The sequence below is a fragment of the Nannospalax galili genome, unplaced genomic scaffold (genome assembly GCF_000622305.1).
Source record: "Nannospalax galili isolate Female #2095 unplaced genomic scaffold, S.galili_v1.0 scaffold34, whole genome shotgun sequence".
Lineage (NCBI taxonomy): Eukaryota > Metazoa > Chordata > Mammalia > Rodentia > Spalacidae > Nannospalax > Nannospalax galili.
Window position 1 is genome coordinate 5,518,006 of NW_008338996.1, and position 24,399 is coordinate 5,542,404.

Consider the following 24,399-nt stretch of genomic DNA (forward strand, 5'->3'; position numbering starts at 1 on the left):
GAATTAATACAGTTATACAATATTGAACTCAGTATAAGCCCTGTAAGACATAAAATTGAATGAGTTTTTAACCTTTAGAAAAGGTCTCCATTTCATTTTAAAATATACTGTTTCTTACAGAAAGACTTATTGGTTTTGCTAATAACACCGTGATGTTGGCTCATGCATCTCTAATCCGTATGTATCTGATTATTACTAGTCATAATCAGTTGCACTCGGATCCTTGGCACCTGTGTATGTCTATAAAGTCATCGGGTAGATTTCAGTGGTAATGTTTATCACCTCTACTAATTAACATGACATAAGTTTTTATGCTTCCTTCTCAATTATAATTCATTTTATTAATTTGTTGATTTTGTGTGTGTGTGTGTGTGTGTGTGTATATCACACAGAACATCCCAAATTATCTTATTTGACTATATACCCACTTCCTAGATGGCACCCTCCCATAGCCTCACTCCCCCCACTAGAGCCCTCATACTCTGATATCCCTGCTATTGTCTGCTGTGTTGTCAGCACCCCAGCCAATCCCCACTACTTGGCCTTCTGGTGAATTTAGTCAGGCTATCTAGAGGTCTTTGTTTTAGGAGGGTCAGCTGTTCCTCTTGTAACAGCAATCAGTTGTCAATACTCCTTTAGATAAGATTAGGGTCTGCTGTTCATATTCCCAGTTCTCTGCTGGGTTACTATTGGGGAGTCCCTTAGGTCACCTCGGCCAACATCTCAAAAGAAGGTATCTCCTATCTTAAAAAACTAATGATTAAAAAAATAATTAGTAGATGTGAAAAACATTACCATTGTAATCTACCTGTTGACTTTATAGCCATGCTCAGATACCAAGCTCAGAAAGTAACTGACCGTGACTAGTAATAATCAGATATATAGAGATTAGAAATGCATGTGCAAACATCTTAATGTCAATTGCATTGAAAATGAATTTTTCTGTATGAAACTCTGTATTTTAATAAGGAAATGGAGATCTTTTTTAAAGGTTAAAACCTCTTTTAATTGTTTGTCTTATAGGGTTTATACTGAGTACAATATTGTATAACTGAAATAATTCAACTGTAAACCTAAAAATTTACAGCCAATTTTGAAAAAGATGCATCTTAGCTCAGAAAATTGTTATTGAATATGCCAATGCTGTTGTAATGAAATACTTCTTCTACGTATGTGGTTACTAAATAAATAATTAACTGGGAAAAAAGTGTAATGGGGTCAACCTGTTTCTGGCAGCGTTGATCTGTATTGCATAGTGCAACATCACTGCAGCCTTCACCCATGCCACTGTGCCATTCCACACAATGACAACAAATGTGTGAAACACTCAGTTCAGATTTGGTATGATTATACATTATGGACTGTGGTGTTTTTACTATACACACATTTTATGCTGTTATAGAAATGTAGAAGTTTAATTACAGAAAACAAGGACTTTTCATAATTTCTACCATCATTCCTCAACATGTATCTAATTAGTATATCTTTGTTACATTTATTTATTTACTTATTTGCTCTGTGTGTGTGTGTGTGTGTGTGTGTGTGTGTGTGTGTGTGTGTGTATACAAAGAGAGATGCCATATTGAGTCAATACCGGATGGCACATGTGTAGAGGCTAGAGAAAAACTTGAAAAACTCTCTCATTCCACTTTGAGGGTATCAAGGATCAAACTTGGGTCCTTGGTTTGGTGGTAATTGCCTTTACTTGCTAAGCCATTTTGACATCTCCCAAATTCATATGAGTTGAGATTATACTTGATCTTTAAAATTACTATTAGAATTGCTGCCTTGAGTTTTGTTGAAAAAAAATCATTCAGTCAATTTTGGCATGATATTAGGACAGAATTTACAATGATTTCTGAAGTTTCCCTAAACAGTCTTCTGCCATTTCGAGGTATATAATATACTTATGCAAGTAGAAGTCTCATCATTGATAATAACATCAAAATATTGATCAACTCTGAAAAACATCAAAGAGTCTCTATATCCTGCTGTATTGAATATTCAGCCAAGATTTAATTCTTTATGTAAAAATAAACAAGCATATTCATCTCATTATTATGTAAATTTATTCTTGTCCTTAGTAAATGGTAAAATTACGTACACCAAAGAATTGTTTTAAAATATTTTTATGTGTTATTATGAGTAAATGTTTTATTTATATCACTTTAAAATATACTTACATACAGAGTGCGATTGCAATACTTTCTTGAGCAAAATGGGGTAATGAGTGGGAGAAATTTAAGAAGCCCTGATTTACCATGTGTGTCCATGACAGAGGATGCTGGCCTGCTCTCTCCCTTGGGAATTTTCTGAATTGTGTCTATCTCTTGCTAGAAGATAGACAAAGACAAGAAGACTATAACCTTGGTCATCTGCCACTCTGTGCCAAAGAAACACCATTTCATGACTGAAGATCCCCTCGCCAAATTCAACTTGGAGAACTTTACTGTCTACATAAATAGCTTACTTCTACTTTCTGTGTGTTCCCTTTCCAGCCAATCTCTCCTCCAGATATCCATCTAAGAATAACAAACCAATACTTCATGATTATTGACATTGCAAATTGTGCCTAGGACTTTTCTCTTAATCTTTACTTGATTCTTATAAGTGGTGATTTTGTTGCACTTATTTTTAGCTGAAAAAAACTGGGAATGAAGAATCAGTTCAACCACAGATGGCTTTGGGACTTTCTTTTGCCTTACAACCTTGAAGTAGTCCATCAGAAACATTTTGTCCTTTTATATTAAACCTTTTCCTTCTAAGATCCTTTATCTCATAACATAGACATGCTCAGCTCTCACAGGTAATTTAAAAAACAATCTGACTTAGAGTTATTCTCTATTAATCATGAGTCTGTTTTTCCTTTGTTAATCAATTTCTGGACAGATCTGATAACACCTGCTATGTTCAAGTCCATCCTTCTTCCACATTCTTTCTTCAGCTAAGCCTGAAAAGGGAGGTCATGTAGGGTATTGGTCATTGTCCCACATTCTGTACTTGATCCAAGTTCTGCCATTGACTAACTTTATTTCATGGATCAAATATTCTTCCCTGAGCATTACTTAGCTCTTACTAATAGATTCATCACATCTACCTCATAGGAGAGTTGTAAAGAACCATACGATGCATTTAAAGCAGTTACTACAAGACCTGGAGGTTGAAAAGTGTCAGCTATTGTTATCAAGAATCTGTTGGAGTTTATATTCGGAAATATTTCAGTCTCAGTCATTTGTTTCTTGGCACCCATGTTGCATATTTAATGTCTTCTCAGTTCATCTATGACCATTTTCTCTGTCTATATTATATTTCCCTTACACTTCCTTATCCTTTTCATTTATAAGCTGGTGTTCCCCAGAGTCACATTATGGAGCTAGTGCTCACGTTGTTACAAATTCACTCTGAGTTATCTATTTAGCTCCAAGGCTTACTTACACATGGTGGTTACCAAGTGAATGTCTCCTTTCAGACCCCTTTCTTTAACCACACAGTCCTGTGTCTTTACTTAAGTAACACAGAGGTATTTTAATTCATTTTGCCTAAAATAGCACTCATCACCATAAAACATAAACGTTCCCTTCTGTTAACATTTTTTATTTGAGCAGTTAAAAGAACTATGCACCCAGTTACCTAAAATACAGCTAAATATATCACATTTGAGTTCATACCATGATCTTTCTTCATATTATAATTTTCTGTCATACATGCACATTATGTATGTATGTGCATATGTCTACTGTTTGTCTTGTGTGGGACAAAATTATAACTCTAAAGATGTGTCCACATCCTAATTTCTAGAACTTGTAAATATGACCTTCTTTGGAAGAGGTGTTCTGAAAATGTGATTAAGTATTGTGAGATGAGACCATCCAGAATTATTAGGATTAGCTCTAAATATTGTCTTATATATCCTTAAAAGGAAAGACAGAGAAACTTGTGAAACCAAGAAGAGGTGACGTGCATGCAAAGGAAGAGATTGGTGTGATGTGACATCAGACAAGAACAGGCAGTGATGTCAGTAGTCACCAAGTGAGAAGAGTCATGGAACTCTTCAGGAAGCATGATCTGTTGATAACTTGATTTTGAGCTGCTTAGAGCACTGTGAGAGAATATATTTCTGTGGTTTTTGAACCTCTGTGCTTGTGGTAACTTGTTACAGTGGCTACAGGAAGCGAACCGAGCCCCCTTCTTTCCACACTGGCATTCTCATTCTGACTTCTTTTCAACTGAGTGATTGCAATAGCTTTTCTCACCTTATGTTTAGTCTGGCCTCCCTCCAAACTAGCCTGGAATAGATGCAAATTAAGCTATGCCGCTTCTCTGCCTAAACATGGCAAACTTCAGTATCCTTAATGCAGTGTTTACATCTTTCAGCCCATGGTGTCTGTCCTCTCTACAGCCTCATTTTGTCCCGCCACATTTCAACATCAATGTCTACAGTCATGGCTCGCATCTGGTAACTGCCCCATCTATTTATGCTGTCTTCTCCTGAATCTCTTTTCTCCTCCTTCTTCTCCTTGTTACACAGAACTTCATCCTTATCGCGATAATTAAACTTTTGTGTAATATTTATTCTTTAGCACGCTGTCAGCTCCCTGGAACCAGAAGCTACATCTTACTTATTTTTATGACACTTATTTTTCTCATACTTTTTGTTTTCCAAATCTCCAAGCATTCCTTAGACCTGGATGAAAATAGATGCTTAGCAGACTTAGATTTTTGAAACACAGCTCAATAAGTTTGACTCCTAATGTAATTCTCAAATCTCTCAGTACTTGCTGTTCCAGTAGCTTTGATGATGGCCTTCAAAAGTATACTTCACACATATGTATCCAAGCCTGCTTTTTAATGTTTTTTTGTGCTAATGGAATGAATACTGACTTCTGCCATTATAAATCCATAAAGACTGGAAGATTCCTGAGCCAAATAATTAAAATTCTACTCTTTCAGTAAGATTTCTTTGGCTGATAAAAGTGGAACTAGCCTTTACTGGACTCCTAAATTATTTTTAGCATTGTATCCCTTCCAAAGGACATACTTCAGTCTCCTTTGATACCTTCCTGTTCATATAATGTAGATATCTAAGTAGATATATAGGTATAGTGATATGGCACCTTCTTGACCATAGCTATACCATGTTAAAGTTTAGGCTGACTTTAGTCTGTAAATTATCAGACAGTTGGTCCAGGATATGGGAACGCATGTCAGTAGGACCCAGTTGTCTTGGGAACAGGTCAGCATGTCCTGGAGTACACCTGCTAACTGCAGATTTTTGGCTTCTGTAGGTTATGCTTGGCTTGCTTCTGCAAAATAGCAATTGTTGCTTAATAGAATAGAAATTAAGGGAGATTTGTACCTATAAACTTGGGAACCTAAACTTTCACCCTGGTTATGGTTTCTATGTATAAAAGCTTACCCTAAAGATGTCTCAGGGTTACACACTTGAGTTCCTACACCCTTGTGTAGTCTCTGGGAAGCAGACTTTCCTTCAGCAAAACTTTGTTTGAGTGATCTTCTCTGGTGAAGCACCTCACAACAGTATGTGTATATTCATTATTGTGTATATTTTGTGTAAGTATAGATTTATATGAACACAAATATCCATATATAAATATGTACATATATTGTGTTTGTGTAATGTTTATATTAGTTATCAACTTGACCTGTTCTACAATAACCTAGGAGACAAGCCTCTGAGCATGCCCACTCTTCGGATGAAAAATACTGAAAGTCAGTAAGGGAACTGACACACCTGTTGCTATTCAACGAAACATGAACAGAATTGAGGCAAGATCCCAAGGCAGCTAACAATGGCAATGGCTTATGGGTTAGGTTTATTTTTTTTTTTTGAATTTTTGAAATTTTCATACAATATAGTTTGATGCTATTTAGATTCCTCTACATCTGCACATCCCATCACTGACCTATATCCAATTTAATGTAATCTCTCTCTTCATTTCTCTCTCTCTCTCTTTCTATATATATCACAGCCTATAGAATCTCTCCATATAATACCCTTTCTATACATAACATATATATCACAGCCTATAGAATCTGATTTGTGCTTCCAAATGACCTTCAGTGTGGGTCCATCCAAGCTCACCAAGAATTCCAACTCTGTGGAACACTGTTTTTCTCCCTTTGAGAGACTATCAGTTGTCAAATTACCTTAGGTTGGGTTGGGATTTCTTAAACACTTCCCCATGTCTAAGCTAGTATTTTGTCTGGTTTGGGCATGTATAGGCCTTCTGCACGCTGTGACCGTTGCTGAAAGTTCATATGAATAACTGACAAGCTGTCTGAAAGACTCTTTCTTTTGGGCCATCCACCACCTCTGGCTCTTACCTTTCTGCCTCCTCTTCTGTAATGATCCCTAGGAGGCAGAGGTTTGACATAGCTGTCCTATTCAGGGATAAGCACTCTGCGACCTATTGTTTTCCGCACATTGATCAATTGTGGGTTTCTGTACTTAGCATCTGCTGCATAAGGAAACTTCTCTGGTGAAAGGGAGAGATACATTCATCCTAAGTGTAGAGGTTGCATTGAAAGTGTGTCACTCAGAGTTAAGTGTCTTACAGACACTTGTTCTCTATGTTTGAGCACTGGTTAGTTTTTAATCAACTCAGCACAAATCGAATTCTCAGATGAAGAATTGGTTCCATTAGATTGGCCTGTGGATATATTTGTATTGCATTTTCTTAATTGCTAATTGATGGAGGATGGCCCAGCCCACTGCAGGCAGTGCCATTCCTAGGTAAGTTGGCCTGGGCAATATAAGAAAGGAAGTTGAGCAAGCCAGGAGAAATGAGCCAGAAACAGAATTCCTCCAGGGTCTCTACTTCAGTTTCTTCCTCCATGTTCTTGCTTTGAGTTTCTGCCTTGGTTTCTCCCAATGTACTGTAACCTATAAAATGAAATAAGCCTTTTCCTTCTCAAGTTGAGTTTGGTTACAGTGTTTATCACAGCAACAAAACACAAACTAGAATGGGGGTAAGGCCACCTTTTCACTCTATTACTCTGAAAATCTAACTCCCCTCCTTAAGATTCTGCATGATTATTTTCCTTTCTGGTACTTTCTGATAAACTCTAGTCTTTATCACTCTTGCCAGTTGCCACATAAAATATTAAAATTCCATTCTTTAGGAAAAAGAAAGATCCACTAAACAAGTGCACAAGCCAGAAGTTCTCTTCACTAAGCACATTAGTAAGACCAACCCATACATGGGACTAGAATTTGATACTAGTGATGAGAGCTAGACAATTATCCCCAATAAATATTTGATATAATCTTAGAGGAAGCAAAACATGTTATTTTTGCCCCTAGTTTTCTCTAGGGAGAAAGATATAAAGACCCTGGAAAGCCAGATAATTGTGCCATAATTTTTCCCAAGGGAGGCTATAGCTGTCTCTGGATTAGTTTCTTTGCAGATATCAAGATCTGTCAGGCTAGGTTATAAGTCACTGTTCTCCACATCAACAAGGTCAGAGTCCTATGAAACCAGATGCTAGGTTTTGGGAAACGAACAATTTCCTAAACTCTGTCATTACAACTTAGAGAAGATTGTTTTCTATAATTTATCAAACCCTAAGTTTCCATTGTTTACCTTTCTCAGTACTTCAGGATTTCTATATTTAATCTCAAGATTCAGGAATGTGTGAAGGACCCTGAAAGCATATGTACTTTAACCTAGGATTATAAGATACTATTTAACAACCATACTAAAACAAATTCCATTTTCATCTCCTGACCCATGATGTAGACCAATCTATCTCATCATAAGAATGATCACAAAGTGCTTTTCTTTCTCAGAGTTGTGCCCTTCTATAACTTTCATTTGATGAACTTATTTCTGCCCTATGGGGGAACATGTATCTAAGTTAAATCTTTCCTGGTGGTAATATCAGGCAAATGGAGAAAGACTTACTTTCTAAACATTTGCAGAGGGTTTTCTGAGCTCCTATCACCTATCCCAGAAGGAAGTCAGCAGTGGACAATGGCTGAAACAGAGCCCCTACATATCCATTTCCTTAGTGTGTGCTCCCCTAAAAGCAGACTGTAAGACAAGGACTCAGCATCAGTTAGTACACTAGGAAAATGGTTCTATTAGAGAAGCACACACGTCAGAGCTCTCCCTGAAGACACGAAGCTGGGATTTTTACCCACCAACTCATGGCATCCATCACATGAGGATTGCACTTGGAGATTAATTTGTCAGAACTTCCAACCTAGTATTCTATGGAACAAGTAGGAGCTACCAGCCAGAAAAAGACTTCGGGTAAGGACTCTAAATGGTGATGATCAGAAGTCAGACAACTTCCATGAGGGTGATAAGTGCTGAGAAGATATGGATGATACATCGACACTATCTTCTGTTCCCATTAAATGTAGTCTGGGGTCTGGTTGCAAGCCACAGCAGGAATACAATGAAGGGACTATGGGGCGGTGTGCAGAAAGTTCTGCATCCCTTGCTCACCATATGGAGACAAGAAAAAAGAAGAGGGAGAAAACTGTATAAACAGTGGGTCATAACCCACATAGCTGCTCTGAACACCATACAAATAAAAAAAGAGGAAAAATATGGCTTGTGTGCAAATAATGTCTATTTCTGTTTGACCTATGAGCCAAGTTAGATAAAAACTGAAGAAAAATAAAATTCCTTGACACACAAAAATTTCATGAAAATCAAAATTCCCTAAATATACTTTGATAAGTGGAATAGTATTGAGGATCCAGATTTATGTCCATATACTTACAGTCATCTGATTTCTGACAAAGGAACCAAAAACACACACTGAACAAAAGACAGCATGTTCAATCTGGATAGCTACATGTAGAAGAATTAAACTAGATCCCTGTCTCTCACCCTAGCCAAATTTCAACTCGAAATGAATCAAGGGCCTCCCCATAAGACCTGATACCTTGAATCTGATGGACAAGAAAGTAGGGAATACACTGGAACTTAAAGACACAAGAAAGGGCTTTCTAGTAGAGCTTAATCCCTGGTAGCACAGGCTTTAATACCAACAACTGACAAATGGGACTTTGTGAAATTAAAAAAGCTTCTGTACAGCAAAGTACACCATAATTTGAGTGAAGAGGCAACCTATATATTGGGGAAAATATTTCCCAACTATACATTTGACAGGGGATTTGTATCTAGAATATACAAAGAACTCAAAAAGTCAAAACAACAAACAACTGAATTAAAAATTGGGACAAGGAACCAAACAGAGAGTTCTCAAATGATGAAACACAAATGGCTGAGAAACATTTTTTAAATGTTCAACATCTACAGCCATCAGGGAGACACAAATGAGATTTCATCTTACCCCAGTCAGAAAGGTTAAGATGCAAAAAATAAATGATGACAAATGCTCCTGGATGTGGAAAAAGGGAACACTTATTCACTTCTGGTGGGAGTGCAAACTAGTGCAGTCACTATGGAACTCTGTATGGAGGTTCCTCAAAAAGCTAAAAGTAAATCTCGCACAGCCATACTACTCTTGGGCACGTACTAAGTAAGAGGATTCTATAACACAGAGATAACTGTTCACCCACGTTCATTGCCTCCCTATTCACAATAGCTAGGAAGAGGAAGAAACTTAGATGTCCATCACCTGATGAGCAGAAAATGAAAGTATGGTACATTTACATAATGGAATATTATTCAGCCATTGACAGAAGTGAAATTACGAAATTTTCAGGTAAATGGATGGAACTGGAAAAAACCACCCTAAGTGAGGCAACCCGATTCAGAAAGACAAATGTTGCATGTTCTCTCTCATAAGTGGATGGTAGCTTTTAATCTTTAAATTGCTGTATTACAATTGGAAAACCTTAGAGATCAAGACAGTAATGGTGATTGGGAGTGGTTCCTGGGAGGAGGAGATAGAATGAAATGATATAAATGGGCAGGATTAATGGAGTAGAGAATGAGAGGGTAAAGCAGAAGAGGGAATATGAGGAGGGAAAGCTAACACTAAAGGCCTTTGGAAAGGGTCGTATACAAAACTACTATAGAAGCTTTCACTTTATACATACACAACTGTAGTTACCTATAACAGGGGTTCAAAGGACCTACTAAACACCATAGGCAAGTGAATGAAAAGCCTGACTGCCAGGAATGGACCTCCTCTTTTGGAGTTGTTTACAAGAGAGATCCAACAGTTCTTCAAATAATACTGGCTAGTGACACTGGTCTTGGTTACCCACCAGTGCATGCAGGTAAGACCCTGTTGCTAAAGAACTACATGCCTGAGTCATAGAACAAGCAGAGAGAAATCAAGCTGATAATGACTTTGAAGCTACATCTCTGCTGGCTAATTTTTATATACTAGAAGGTACTGAGCATATTACTGACAGAGAAAGGCAACCATCAACCTTTCCCAATTGTACAGTAGTGGAACAAATATTATGTGAGTAACCAACCGCCTTCTAATTGGATTTAAGGCTGGTTCCACAACAGGGAGTCCACACCTGCCATTGTTAGCAGGCCAAGAATCTGTGCCTAGACAAATTACAGGCCATAGGGGAGAACTTACTATCATTCTGCTAAATACAAATAATATTAAACTGACTCACAATGACATTGTTATATCCATCGATTGGTACATTCCTCAGATCTCACCAGAGAAGGTTCTCCTTGCAGCAGATGGTGGTTGACACAGAAATTACAACTTACACACAAAAAATAAGATACTGTGGACTTATATTGCACCTTCTTCTCTGAAGGCTCAGAGATCAATGTAGAAGAGGGGGCAAAAAGATCATGAGAGCTAGAGGAGGTAGAGGAATACAAAGAATCTATGTTGTCTAGACACCACCTGGTGATTGCACATATGAACCCACGGAGCTTATGACAGCACACACATGACCTGGACCTGGACAATCCCAGGACAGACAGCTTCTTAGCATGGATGAGGGAAGTGGACAGGAAGCCCCAGCTCTAGGTGAGAAGCTATTGGCAACTGTTAGGTGCTGTAGAGTGAGAGTCAGTTTTCCTTACTGGTATGTTGCCTGACAGATTGATCACATTCCATGGGCTAGGCTTGCACCCAAGTGTTCTTGGGTAGCACAGATTATACTCAATAAGCCTTTAAGAAAAAAGACAAATAATAATGGAGAACAGGAAATCAGGAAGGATTAGTAACAGGAGGATGGAGATGTGGTAGAGGCTGGAATAGGATAAAATACGTTATATGAAATTCTGTGATCAATAAAAATATTTTTATAATTCAGTGTATATAAATAAAGTCACTGTAGCATAAAATATTCATTTATGTGCTGTCTATAAATGTTTACACACAGGAAGGCATAATTGAACAATATGACCCACAAAACCCTAGACAGTTTTGTTATTGGTCTTACTTTCTTTGTGGAGCCTTGTACTGGGACCTTGGGCACGTAATGACAGAATTGACAAAATAAGAAGAAAACCTTGAACTCATACATTGGGATTCATATTATGATGTCTGAGAATTAAATATACTACCTAGAACATTCTAATATCTTGACGACGTCCAGAAGACTACAATGTTAAAGAACTTTCCTGTACTATGGCCAAAACGGTTATTAAAAGAATTAAAACGTTTTATTTGCATGCATCTATCCTTGGGTCTATGTCTTTTATCATATTTTTAATCTTTGTGCATGTGTATATATTCTATGTATATGATGAGTGTGCATGCATGAGTATGTATGTATATGAGTGTAGATGCATGCATGCATGCCAGGGTGCATGTACATAGGTCAGACAACAACTATAGTATCAGTTCTCACTTTCTAAGTGAGGTTTCTTGTTCATTGCTGTGTATGAAAGACTAACTGTTCCATGAGCTTCTGGGTATTCTCCTATCTCCACCTGCCATCCCACTGAAGCGGTGCTGAGATTACAAGTAAACCATCCCTTGCATGTCCAGTTTATATAATTTCTGGAAGTTCAAAGCCAAGTCCTCACAATAGTGTAGTAAAAGCTCTACTCACAGAGCCATCTCTTCAACCCATTTTAATTCCTTGTGTTGTCTTCTTAAAGTCTCTGTAGCTTCAGCTGGCCTGGAACTTGCTATGTAAACCAGGTTGGCATTGAATTCACAGAGATCTGCCTGCCTCTGCCTCCCAAGTGACCATACAGTAATATAATACAGTACCTTTGAGGCTCTGGTCTACCCTTCGGATCACAAAAGTTGCCACTATTTTCCTTGCTTGTTATGATTTATTTCTCCTTTATCTGCTCTCAACTTGCTGTTCTTCAAACTCACAAGCCTCTTGAACTTCTTGGAACTCAACCCATCTTGTTCTCTACCTGACAAACTCCTCCCCCAATTCTTTAATGGTGAATCCATTAGAAAATCATTATTTCATTTGTATGAGTGTTTTTCCTGCATGTATGTAAATGCACCCATGCCATGCAATACCCATGTATATAAGTGCATCCATACCATGCAATTTTGGAGGCCAAAAATAAGCTGTATCAGATCCCCTGGAACTGGAGTTACAGGTGGTGTTAACTGCCATGTGGTTGCTGGGAACCGAACCTAGACCCTTTGCAAGAGCATTCAGTGCTCTTAACTGCTGAGCCATCTCCCCAGCCCCTACAAACCCATTCTTAGGTTTCAGATTTCAGCTTAAATATCACCAGTTCAGAGCTGCTGTCTACTATTTTTCTTTTGTTTAGAACATTGATCTCTGTCTAAAGCTACATGCACATTAATCAGATCATTTGCCTGACGTCTACCTTCACATAGTCAAAGAAACAGATTATGAGCTTCAAAAGGGGAGAGACTGTGTCTGTTTTGTTCATTGTTTTATTCAAATCTTCTTAATATGAAGCAAATATTAGATACCCAATAAATAACCATCAAAACACAGCATGTGTATTATTTTTAAGAAGTCCCAGAGAAAACAATTAAATCATACAATGTTCAAAATTATTGTCAGAGCTTGGTATGAACTCTGGCTGTGTTATTTAACCAGTAATTACTCTAGGTAAATTCCTTCTCATCTTTGGATTCCTGATATGTGACAGCATTAAATATCTACACAAAAGGTTGTAAGTGTCGATGGGATAATTTTGTCTATAAAATCATGTAGAGTAGGGTTCAATCAGGTAGCAGCACCTTGCTCTGCAATGATCATTACATCAGGCTGAAGTTAGAGCCTATGATAAAATTATGTCCTTCAATCTGAGGTCACAAAAAGTGCAGAAATACAACAAAGAAAGGGTCTCGATCATCATTGCAAAGACAGCCCAGCTGCGGAACCAGAAACTGACCGTCAGGAGCTGTATTCTAAGTTCTGTATCCAGTTCAGTACCCGGGCTGTGGCCTTCTTAACACCAGACATCAGTTGTGAGTATATTTTAGATATTTGAGAATCCAAATGTAATATCATGTGTAAAAATCCCTCTGTTAACCAAATGATGTTTGTGTGGAATAATTCCACAGCCAACTCAGAAATGATGTCCCTTATTCCCCAGCAGCCTGCAGCCCATGCAGAGTTGAGCACTGCAGACTAATCATATTCTGATTTTCGTGGTGCTTTTGTATATACCCATTTCAAGCCACTCCATGCCATGGGACCTTAATGCTCACTCTAAATAAAGTGGAAAGATGACTAAGCCATCTTTTCTCTGCTCCCTTCTCTCAGAGTATCTCATGAGGATGAATCCTCTCCTGTCCCTGGAGCAAACTAAGTTCTGCAGGAAGAATCACCCCATGAAAACAAGGATTACTCTGTGCTAAATAATAATTGGCTTAGAGATTTGAGATTTGACTGTACTTCAGTGTGGCAGAGAATTAGCCCAAGAAGTGAAGGGAGAAATTGGATGAAACAGCACTATGTGCTGTATGAAGCATTGGGCTGGGGATTTTGAGAACTGGGTTTAATACCAACCGTGCCAAGAGCTCAGTGTAGCTTTGGGTGTTTTCTGAAACCACTCTGAACATCACACTGTAAAAAGACTGTCTCCTTCCTTTCCCATCTAATTTATTATTATAACTAATTATATATGAAATAAGGGATAAGAAAAAGGAGGCAGGCATAAAACGCTAAAGGATATACACAGCAAAGGATGAACAGAGAAATAAAAAACCAAGTAAGAGGAAGATGGGGGTGGAATTAAGACACAGTCAGGTAGGGAGAGGCCTGATGGATTTGTAGATCAATTCAGTGCCTCCGTACACTGGAAACTCAGGAATGTGAAAACTAAGATTAGCTCACATGGCCTGAAGAGTCTCCATGAGAATTTGTGTTAATGAAATTTGCATGCAGTTTGTCCCTTCCCCATGCCTTCTGCTGCCCAGTGGATTATCTCACAGATTGGAGTTTCTGATCTCATTTTATTTTGTTTCCACAGAGAGGCAAGGGCACTGAGGCCATCTGCTCTGGTGTTCCCCTTTGGATTCTACCCCACCTTGGGGCTTGCTGCAGCAGGGAGGGAACCATGTCGTCTCAATTTCTCTCCTAGTACAAAATAAATAAATAAATAAATAAATAAATAAATAAATAAATAAGATTCATGCCAATCTCAAGTCCCACATGTACTACCATCTTGTCCCCAGTCAACAGAACCTCCTCCACCCTACCACCAAGCTCACAGCTGGCAACAGTGCTGTTTCCATGGTGATGATGAATGGCAACAGGCAGTAATCAAGAAGGGTCGCTGGAGTCATAAGTCATTACAGATTGCGTTTTAAGGGAACACAGTCACATTTCAAATGATAAATTACTTTTTTATTGCTTCCCCTACCCCAGTCTTCCAGAAAACAGTGTACTAGCCATTTGTTTTGCATGTCTACCTTTCTGTATTTCTTTTTAGGATCTGCAGTACAGAATCAGATTGGTCCCCACCAGGACATCTTAAGTACTGTCGTAGATGTCCACACATCAATATTTAGAACACTTTCTAAAGACTGCTTGTCCAAAAATGAAGTCCGTCTCTACCCCTGGCAGTACCTGAAATTCAGATATGACACACGGTTTTTTACACTGGAGTTCCAAGCATCATTTGAAGTCAAATGGTCTTAGGAATGTGGCGTCCACTGACACAGTAGGCACATCTCCTTTAAGAAAAAAACTATACATTGAATGTGTACACAGAACACAAGGGCTTGATTTTCAGCAATGAACTTGGCAAGCCCTTTAACCTTTCAGGGGTGTTCAATTTTTTGGCTTCTCTGGGCTACACTGTCATTTAGATAAATTATATTCAACAGCTGTGCAATTGAAAACCAAAAACTCGTGGTGTTTTAAGTAAGCATACAATTTTGTGTGGGACTGCATTCAGAGCTATCTTTTGCTGTATTACATAGCTATGGGGTGGATCACCCTGACTGTTGATGTGTTTGTACCTTTAAGTTAAAGATAATAATACTTAACTTGAAGAATGGCTGAGAAGGTGAAATAAGATTATAAATTCAGAAACAGCACAAAACCATGTATTACTTCCCTGAAGTAAAGTGCTTTCAATGTAATCATTAACATTCATTTTCATTATTAGTTGTAGTAGTGTGAGTGTGTCATGGGGGAGAAGGGTGGAGAACACTTGTGCCACTGTGAACTTGTGGAGATCAGAGAACAACTTTGTGGAGTTGGTCCTCTACTTCTGAGGACCAGAATTCCAGATATTGAACTCATATTGTCAAAACTTGTGACAAGCACTTTACCAGCTGAGTCATCTCTCAGTCTCTAAAATTTCTTTTAAATTTACTTTAGTACTCCAAGTTTAGAAGTGATGAGAATAATCATCTAGTGACCCCCACCAAAAAATTCTATTGTAAATAAAGCAGGGTCTAGGAAGAATATTTTCCTGTATCATTTTAAAGAAATTTCTTGTGGATTAGGGATGTAGCTCAGTGATAGAGCACCTGGCTAGTACATGCGACATACTAAGTTTAATACTCAATACTGCTCAAAAAAAATCTTGAAAAATTAAAAAAAAAACTTTTGTTTTATGAAAAATATATTGCCTATATTGTGAACTGTGGAAACTACTTTCTGGTCTGACTCACACCTGTTTTGTAATGAACACTAAATGATGTAAGCCATATATGAGTGTCATGATTGTCTTCGGTTGTCAACTTGACGCTCCTGGGAAGAAGGAACCTCATTCTCAGCTCAGGGGATTTCCTCTATCAGATTGGCTGGGGATATGTCTGTGGGGCATTTTCTTGGTTTTTGAGTGATGGAGAAGGGCCCAACCCACTTAGGTGGTGACATCCTTGGGTAGGTAGGTGGTCCTGGATTGTATAAGAAAGCAGGCTGAGCACAGACCAGAGGAGTAAGCCAGTAAACAGTATTCCCCCATGATCTCTGCTTCAGTTTTAGCTTCCAGGTTCCTGCCCTGGCCTCCCTCAAAGACAGACGGTCACTTGGAAGTGTGAAATGCAATGAACCTTTTCCTCCCCATGTACTTTTTGCTCATCTTGTTTTTCACAGCAACAGAAAAATTAACTAGAATATTATATATTCACGTAGGAACTACTCAGGATTACTCAATAGAAGGTTAGGGTCATTTAGAAAAGAAGATTGGGTCAGTCTACACATTCAATAGTATTTCTCTTTTTCTTTCCAAACCTTTTTTTTTATTTTGTTTTCAAACCTTCCATTTTGAACCTAAAGTACTGCCTCATTAAAGTCCAATCTTCCATGAGTTTAAAAAAAATCCTCATAATTTATACTTGTATCTTTACTGCTCCTCTGTCTTCCAAGCTTAATCTTCTCTGATAGGCTTATTGACAACTGAGATAAATATGTTAATATGAAACACCTTCATTTAATCTGGGGAGTGAGAGCCTTGGTACTGATATGGTTTTATGTAACAGGTATTTCTCATGGAAAAACACACAATTACTTTTGAGATCTCTTTATGAACTAAGATTTAAACTAAATTGCAATCCATTAATATTTCTGCCTGACTGTGATTCTCAGTTTTTTAATTAGGTAACAGCTGAGGCAGGGCACAATTTAAATGCACAGTGATCCATCTTCTATATTAAGAGATATTAATAACAATATTAATGATTAATTATACATGTCACCTCACAGAAGTATGATGCAAGTACAGCTCAGCCAAAGCAACCCACTGAATTCAAGTCTGCTTATTCTCATATTGGGAGGGTGTGCATCGCATCTTCATTGCATAAATCAAACCATTATATTCTCCCTTCCAATCACCTCACACTGCGTGGCTTTTTGAAAAAATAATAATAAATAATAATAATAATTTAAAAATTATAAAAACTTTCTGCTGCCTTGTATTTTCAACTTTAAAAACATATTTCAACTGGAAATAGCACCACTAAAGGTTTTATCAACATGATTCCTTATATCGCTATAGAAATTTAATTTAAATTCCTTCATTTCTTCAAATTCTTCAGGCTAAAGGTATAATATTAATTTAAATCATGATCATAATTGCTAGTACTATCATCAGTGTTACTGTTGAATTTCTGTTACTTGAATTAATTTGATCTTATATTAGATGGTAGAAATTTACAGTTCCAGAAAATGTCTTATATATTTTTTGCATTTACTTATTACAAACCTCAGTTCCTACCTCAGAGAGAGATGATTAACCTGTTTGCAATATGCACTCAACAGAATAGTCAAGATATCTTGGAAATGATACACCCTTCCTCTCCTTTCCGATTTCCTCATCTTGAGCCTGAAACCTGATTGCTCACAGTTTTCTCTTGAAGGTTATTCGATACCCAGCTGCCCAGTGTGTTCCAATTCCTTTATCATTTATGCTCATTTCCTTCATGTGCAAAAATCATATAAAAGAAGGACAGAGTCAGTCTTGAGCTTCCCATCCTGGCTTAGAATCCATCTTGCTTTGTCCCAACTGCTTATCTACCGACAAGAAGTAACAAGCTGGCTTTCACTTTGTATGGTTACCACCCATACTCTGGCCCTGAAGTTTTTCTTTATGATCATTATCTCAATTACAAAGCAAATTTTCTCAACCTTATCACTACTGACCTTTGGAGTTGAGTAGTTCTCTGTTGTAGTTATTTTCCCCATATGTTGTAGGGTGCTAAGCTGCATCCTTTACCTCTATGAACTAAGTTACAACAACTAAAAATGCCTCCCAAAAAGGAAGCAACCTCAATTGAGAACCACTGGTTTAAAGGGGGGTTCTGGCTTCAGTGTAGATTATCAGGATATCTTGACCTTGATGATAAACAACAGAACAGAACCCTGCTCAACAGAACCCTATTGAGTAGATAAGAATAAATTTTCAGTTAGGGCCTTGAGAGATAGCTCAGTGATTAAGAGCACTGGCTGTTCTTGCAGAAGACCCAGATTCAAATCCCAGCACCTACATGGCAACTAACAACCAGTTCCAGGGAATCTAATACTCTCTTCTGCCCTCTGCAGATACTGCAGGACACAGATACACTTACATACATGTAAGCATAACATTCATACATATAAAAAATAAGTAAATAAAATGTTTGTTAAATTTTCCAGTTGTTAGAGATATTTTTTAAAAATCATGTGCTTGAGTGCCAGTGAGATGGTTCATTGGATAAAGGCACTTGATTGCTACCAAATCTGATGATCTATGTTCAATCACTTGGTCTCACATGGTGAAAAACGAGAAATGACTGCTCCAAATTGACCCCTGGCTTCCTCTTGCAGTTCTTTGCACATATGCACACATAAATAAATGTATAAATATATGTAAATTTAAGGAAATAACTTGTTTGAAAATTATTTAAAGTGAAGGAAGATTAAAGAAGAGGTCAGAAAGATAGAGAACAGCATGGGGTCAAAATAATTAGGTCGCACAGGAGGACAAGAGCAGGGCAAACAGACAGACACAAGAAGGGTTTGAGTTAGGAAATATTTTGGCCATAAAAGTAGTAAGATTATGTGAGTAATTAGATGTGGGGAGACAGAAGGGTGAAGAACACTTGAGATGACCTCAGGCTTTCTACTTGGATGACAGAAGGAATTAAGATGCTGAAATCAAGTTTGAATTTGTAATCATCCTGTTTTATTATAGGAAATAGGTAACACAGCATCTCAGTAACAACATAGCAGACACCCAGAACACCAGGTGTTTAAGTCCTTGTACATACCCAATATCTGAAGTTAATGAATACTAATGGTTATCTATGGTTGAAAGTCAAGATATTTGCCAGAATCTATATGTACATTTCCTATAATTCACATAAAACCTTTAAAAATAGAAATTGCATTTCCCTTTTTATAGCTAAGAAATCTGAAGAGTTGAGAAGTTTAGAAACTTTTCCAAAGTGACACTTTAAATGAAAGACAAAGCCAGTTCTCAAATCTCAATCTGAGTAGATTCAAAGCCAATGTTTTGATGTCAGTGTTTCAGTCCCACCTTAGGTCTCATTATAAGCTTGTTCTGAACTCTCAGTGTCTTCTTATCCCCAGCCAGCTGATCTTCCCAATTTAGAATGGAAAAGGTAAACAAAGGCACTCGAGAATATCTCAAATCCTGTCCCCTTTTCCATTGTCCTCTCCTCTTCCTTGTTCTCCTCTTTCCCTCATCCTTCTGATTTAAGAATTTTTGTCTCTTGCACAAAGGGATGCTTTAGCCCTCTCTGAAGCACAGAGCTACAGCTTAGCAACTGCCTGCAGGCATCTGTGAGATTGGACTGTTCTTACAAGGCCAGAATGTTTGGGGCTGAATGTCAATGAATCTAAAAACATGATCGAATAATGTACCTTTCACAAACACATGTGAGTTAAATGATTAGGAACAAAATTGCTCGGAGCGAAGCTATGATATTTGATCAAAGCCAGAATGTTATAAAAACGACTGCAGTTGGTTTTTCAACACCAACTGAGATTTGTTTTCCATGGCCTCAGGTGGATGTTTGGCACCCCTTTATCTATTCAGGCACCTCACAGGGAAGAAGAGATTATGTAATCACTGAGATGTTTGTCCCATCTGTTCTTCAACCAGAACTGTAACTAAACACCCCAGGACTGCATTAGAAATGATCCCCCAGCATGGGCAGAGGCCAAGCCATGTCAATCATCTCCAAATAATGAGTTCTGGCCCTCTGAGGATTTCCATATCTCAAGCATAAATCTGTCTCAATGGTAAAATATTAGGTCATTGTGTATGGCCAAGGTCAGTCAAGGGTAGACAAGGATCATTAGTATTTAGAATAAAGATTTTTATGAGGACAGAGATGACTATATTTAACACAGCGTATCCTGAAGCCAGGACATTGTGTGAACATCATCCCCTTTCGTCTCACATGTTCCATCTTAAAATGAGGTTAGGAAAGTTTGCTGATTACCCTATTGTTAAAAAGGATGTTGCTTAGAGAGAGATAGAGTAGAAATGAAAGTGTGTATTAAGAGTCAGGCACACCACACATTTTAAAAAGCAAAGTCTCAACACATCTACAATGGAACCTCTACACCTAAGGGTCAAGGAACATGGTGGAACATGGGGTAGAGAGAATACTAATGCATCTCTGAACTCTCATCAGTGAATCTTCCTCATGCAGCAAAGGGCGATGTACACAAAAGGCCACAACTGGCCTAAGTGAGAGAATAAGAGACTGTAGAGTGTGGGCCCCTAGATAGGACACCTATATTAAACTTCACCCACTCAGGACTCAGAGACCATTGCAGAAGAGGGGGCGGAAAGTTTGTAAGAGCCAGAGGTGATGCATGATCATAAAGAAACAGAGTCTTTCAGGCCTCTGGGAACTTGGACATATGAATTTACAGCAGTGGTGTCAGCATGCACAAGACCCATGCAAATTCAATCAGACAAAAATCAGCATAGAACTTGGGTAATGGGTAGAAGACCCCAACCTTAGCTGAAGAACTGTTGACAGATGATCACTGGTTGAGGGAGTGTTGATCTTTAAGGGAGTGACTGTAGATAGACTGACTAAACGCCAGCAGATGAACTCGCACTGAGGGCCACCTCGGTGCACAAACTTGACTGGACAGGCCTTAACATGTATGACAGAATGCATGAAATCTGGTGGGGGTGTATGGAAGGGTACAGCTGGGAGAGGGGGCCCAAATGTGATTGGGATGTATTTTATGCAATGCGCAAAGATTCAATAATAATTATTATAAACTGAGGGGGGGGGAGAAAAATTTTGTTCTCTATTATGGTCAAACTTGCCTTTGTATATAACCTTTCCTAATCTGTGGCAGAACTTTGAGAAGCAAATCCATTAGACCCTCATAAAGTTAACTAACTAACCCCAACATATCTTGGCTAAATATGTTTGGACACGTTACTTAAGTCCCTAAAGTACAGGTTATTTTGGGGTAAGCAGAAGATAATGGCATATACTCTCTGGTAAATATAAAATATTTGCTCCCAGGTTAATTTCTTTTTTTGATCCTTAGTTCTTCATCTACAAAATTGAAGTGGTTGTGTCTGAAATTGAAAAAGAGCTACATTTCTTAAAATTTATGTTATGGATTAGACATCATATTAAATCTTGCCTCTCAATATATGTGCCTAGTAATGTGGGTGAAAGTTGATCACAAAATCACTTGTTAGAAAGACTAATACACAAGTTGAAAATGGGGTTGCATGTTTGTAATCCTAGTACTTGGGAAATGAAGGCGATATTCTCTTGCACACAAGGCTGGCTGGCCTGCTCCACCTAGTGAGAATTTGTCTCAAAATTTCAAAAACCAGGAAAGAGAAGGAAAGAAAGAAAGAAAGAAAGAAAGAAAGAAAGAAAGAAAGAAAGAAAGAAAGAAAGAAAGAAAGAAAGAAAGAAAGAGAAAGAGAAAGAGAGAGAGAGAAAGAAGGGAGGGAGGGAGGGAGGGGAGGGAAAGGAGGATAAAAAGACAAGGAAAGAAAAGTGAAAAAGAAAAATCATTTGCATGTATGTCCAGGAGTGGTATAACTGAGGATTATGGTAGCTCTGTTTACGTTTTTAATAAACCATACTGATTTCTACAGTGACTGCACCAATTCGCACTCCACTACACTGAATAAAGCTTTCACCTATCACTATATCCTTGACAATAATTGTTGTTATTGCTTTTTTTGATGATGACAATGATAGTCATTCTGACTGGAGTGAGATGGAATATCATAGTAGCGTTAATTTTCATTTCCCTGATGTCTAAGGAAATTGAACACTTTTGCAGGTATTTATTAATTACCTGCAATTCTTTTAAAATCTTTTGTCTTTGTGTCTATGACTTATATGCAAACATGTGTGCGTATCTACATTCATGTGGGTGAGTTTGTGTGTTCATGAGCCACAGTGTGAATGTAGAGGTCAGAAGGGAAACTCAGTTGTGGACCCAATTCTTCTACCTTGTGTGAGAGAGGATTCCTCTATTGTTTGCTGTTGCCAAGCCAGCTGATTAACAGGGATCTGGCCCTTCACCTGCCTCCATCTCCCATCTCATCTTAGAATCCATTGCTGGCTTGAGATGAATTCTGGGAATTTGAACTCAGTTCTTGAAGCTTGAACAGCAAGTGTTTTACCAGCAGAGATATGTACTCAGTTTCTTTTTATTCCCTCACTTGAGAACTCTCTGTTCTGCTCTATAGCTTTTTGATTGGGTTGTTTGATCTCTTGATGTTCAGTTTCATTTAGGTCTTTACATTTTCTGTTGATCCTCTGAGAGATGCATAGCTGGCCAAGGTCTTCTCCCATCTTATGAGCTGCCTCTTCACTCAAAGGACAGTTTCTTTTGCTATATATAACCTTTTATATTTCATTAGGTCCCATTTGTTGACCATCGGCCTTATTTCCTGAGCTGTGCCTGTATTTTGAAATGTACACACCATTCTCTATGTTTGCAGTTTTGATTTTCAGATCCTACTTTGAAGCTGTAAATCCATTTGGACTTAATTTTTCTGATACACGAGCATGGGAAGTCTTCCTATTTATTAATGTCTTACTCAAATTCTTTCTCTGGTGTTGTAAAGTTTTCTGTAAATGTGTTTAACTTCCTTTGGATTATTCTGTTATTTTCGAGGCCACTGTATTGTTGTCATTTTTTCTATTTTTAGTATTTTTATTATTGGTATATAGAAAGGCTGCTGTTTTCAGTATGTTAATTGTGTATCTGGTTATTTTGATGAAACTGTTTATGAGATCTGGGAGTTTTCTGGTGGAATCTTTAGAATTTTTACGTATAGAGTGATAGTATCTACAAATAAAGATGCTGTTACTTCTTTTCATATTTTTATAACTTTATTTTTCTCTTGTCTTATTGCTCTAGCAAAGGCTTCTAGCACTATTATGAGCAGAGGTGAAGAGAGTATAGTTGTGTTAGTCCTCATTTTAGTGGAATACTTTGAATTTTTCTTCATTTAACATGATGTTTGCTAGAAGTTTGTTCATCATAAAGTTGCCTTTATGATGTTAAGATATGCTCCCTCCATCTCTAGTCTCTCAAGGAATTTTTTTTTAATTAGGAAAGGATATTGGGTTTTGTCAAAGGAATTTCCTCATTGATTGAAGTGATCATATGGTTTCTGAAAGAAAAAAGAAAGAAAGGAAAAGAGAAGAAGTGGGAAGGGAAGGGAGGGGAAGGGGAAGAGAGAAAAACACATAGAGATAAGGATTTCCTGTTTGGGGAATTTATACAAGTGACACTTCACAGTATATCCTCTTTTACATTCCTGATTTCTAGTGCAAAACCATGTTTCCAAGGGTCATCTATATTGTTAAATCTACCCTGAGTCTCTTCATTCTTTCTTACCATACAATAGCCCATTGTGAATTTAACCACATCATTTCTTTCTACTACATGGTCGCTGTCTCCCAATTGCCTAGTTCTTCCAAGGGGCAGGGCCTGCCGAGGAGTGTGGTCTACTGAGGGACTATAGGGCACCATCTTGGAACAGAAGACACAAGGGTGACATGGGGAACCCACAGCCTTGTGCAGCAGCTCAAGGACAGAATGGCCCGACACTTATGGACCTGGGGTGAGGTTGCTGGCCCATGAGGTATGAGCAAATGCTAGCGGTGACTATGGGTGTGGTGCAGTCTGATAGGGCGGGCTCTGAGCAGGGTGATGGAGGTGCCAGGCTAGGCACTGGGTACTCATTCCTCTGTTACTCCCCTCTTCTCCCCCTCCATGATAATAATAAATGCACGTAAAGATATGTTATACGGTTTGCTTGATAGCACAAGAGACCCCGAGAGACAGAGCTCAGAGATAGTCACTTACCTCTTTCTTACTCCTACAAAGAAATGACAAACTTTCAGAGTCAACACATATGCCACATAGATTTCTAAAGTGGTTGTACTAATTATGCACCCCCACAAGCGATACCCAGAGTCCCTGTGGCTCCCACACCTTTACAATAGGTGATAGTGTGATTCCTCTTCAGTTCGTCTATTCTTCGGATTTCTGGGAGTACTGCATGTTGGTTTTCACTTCATGAACCTCTTTTCATATAT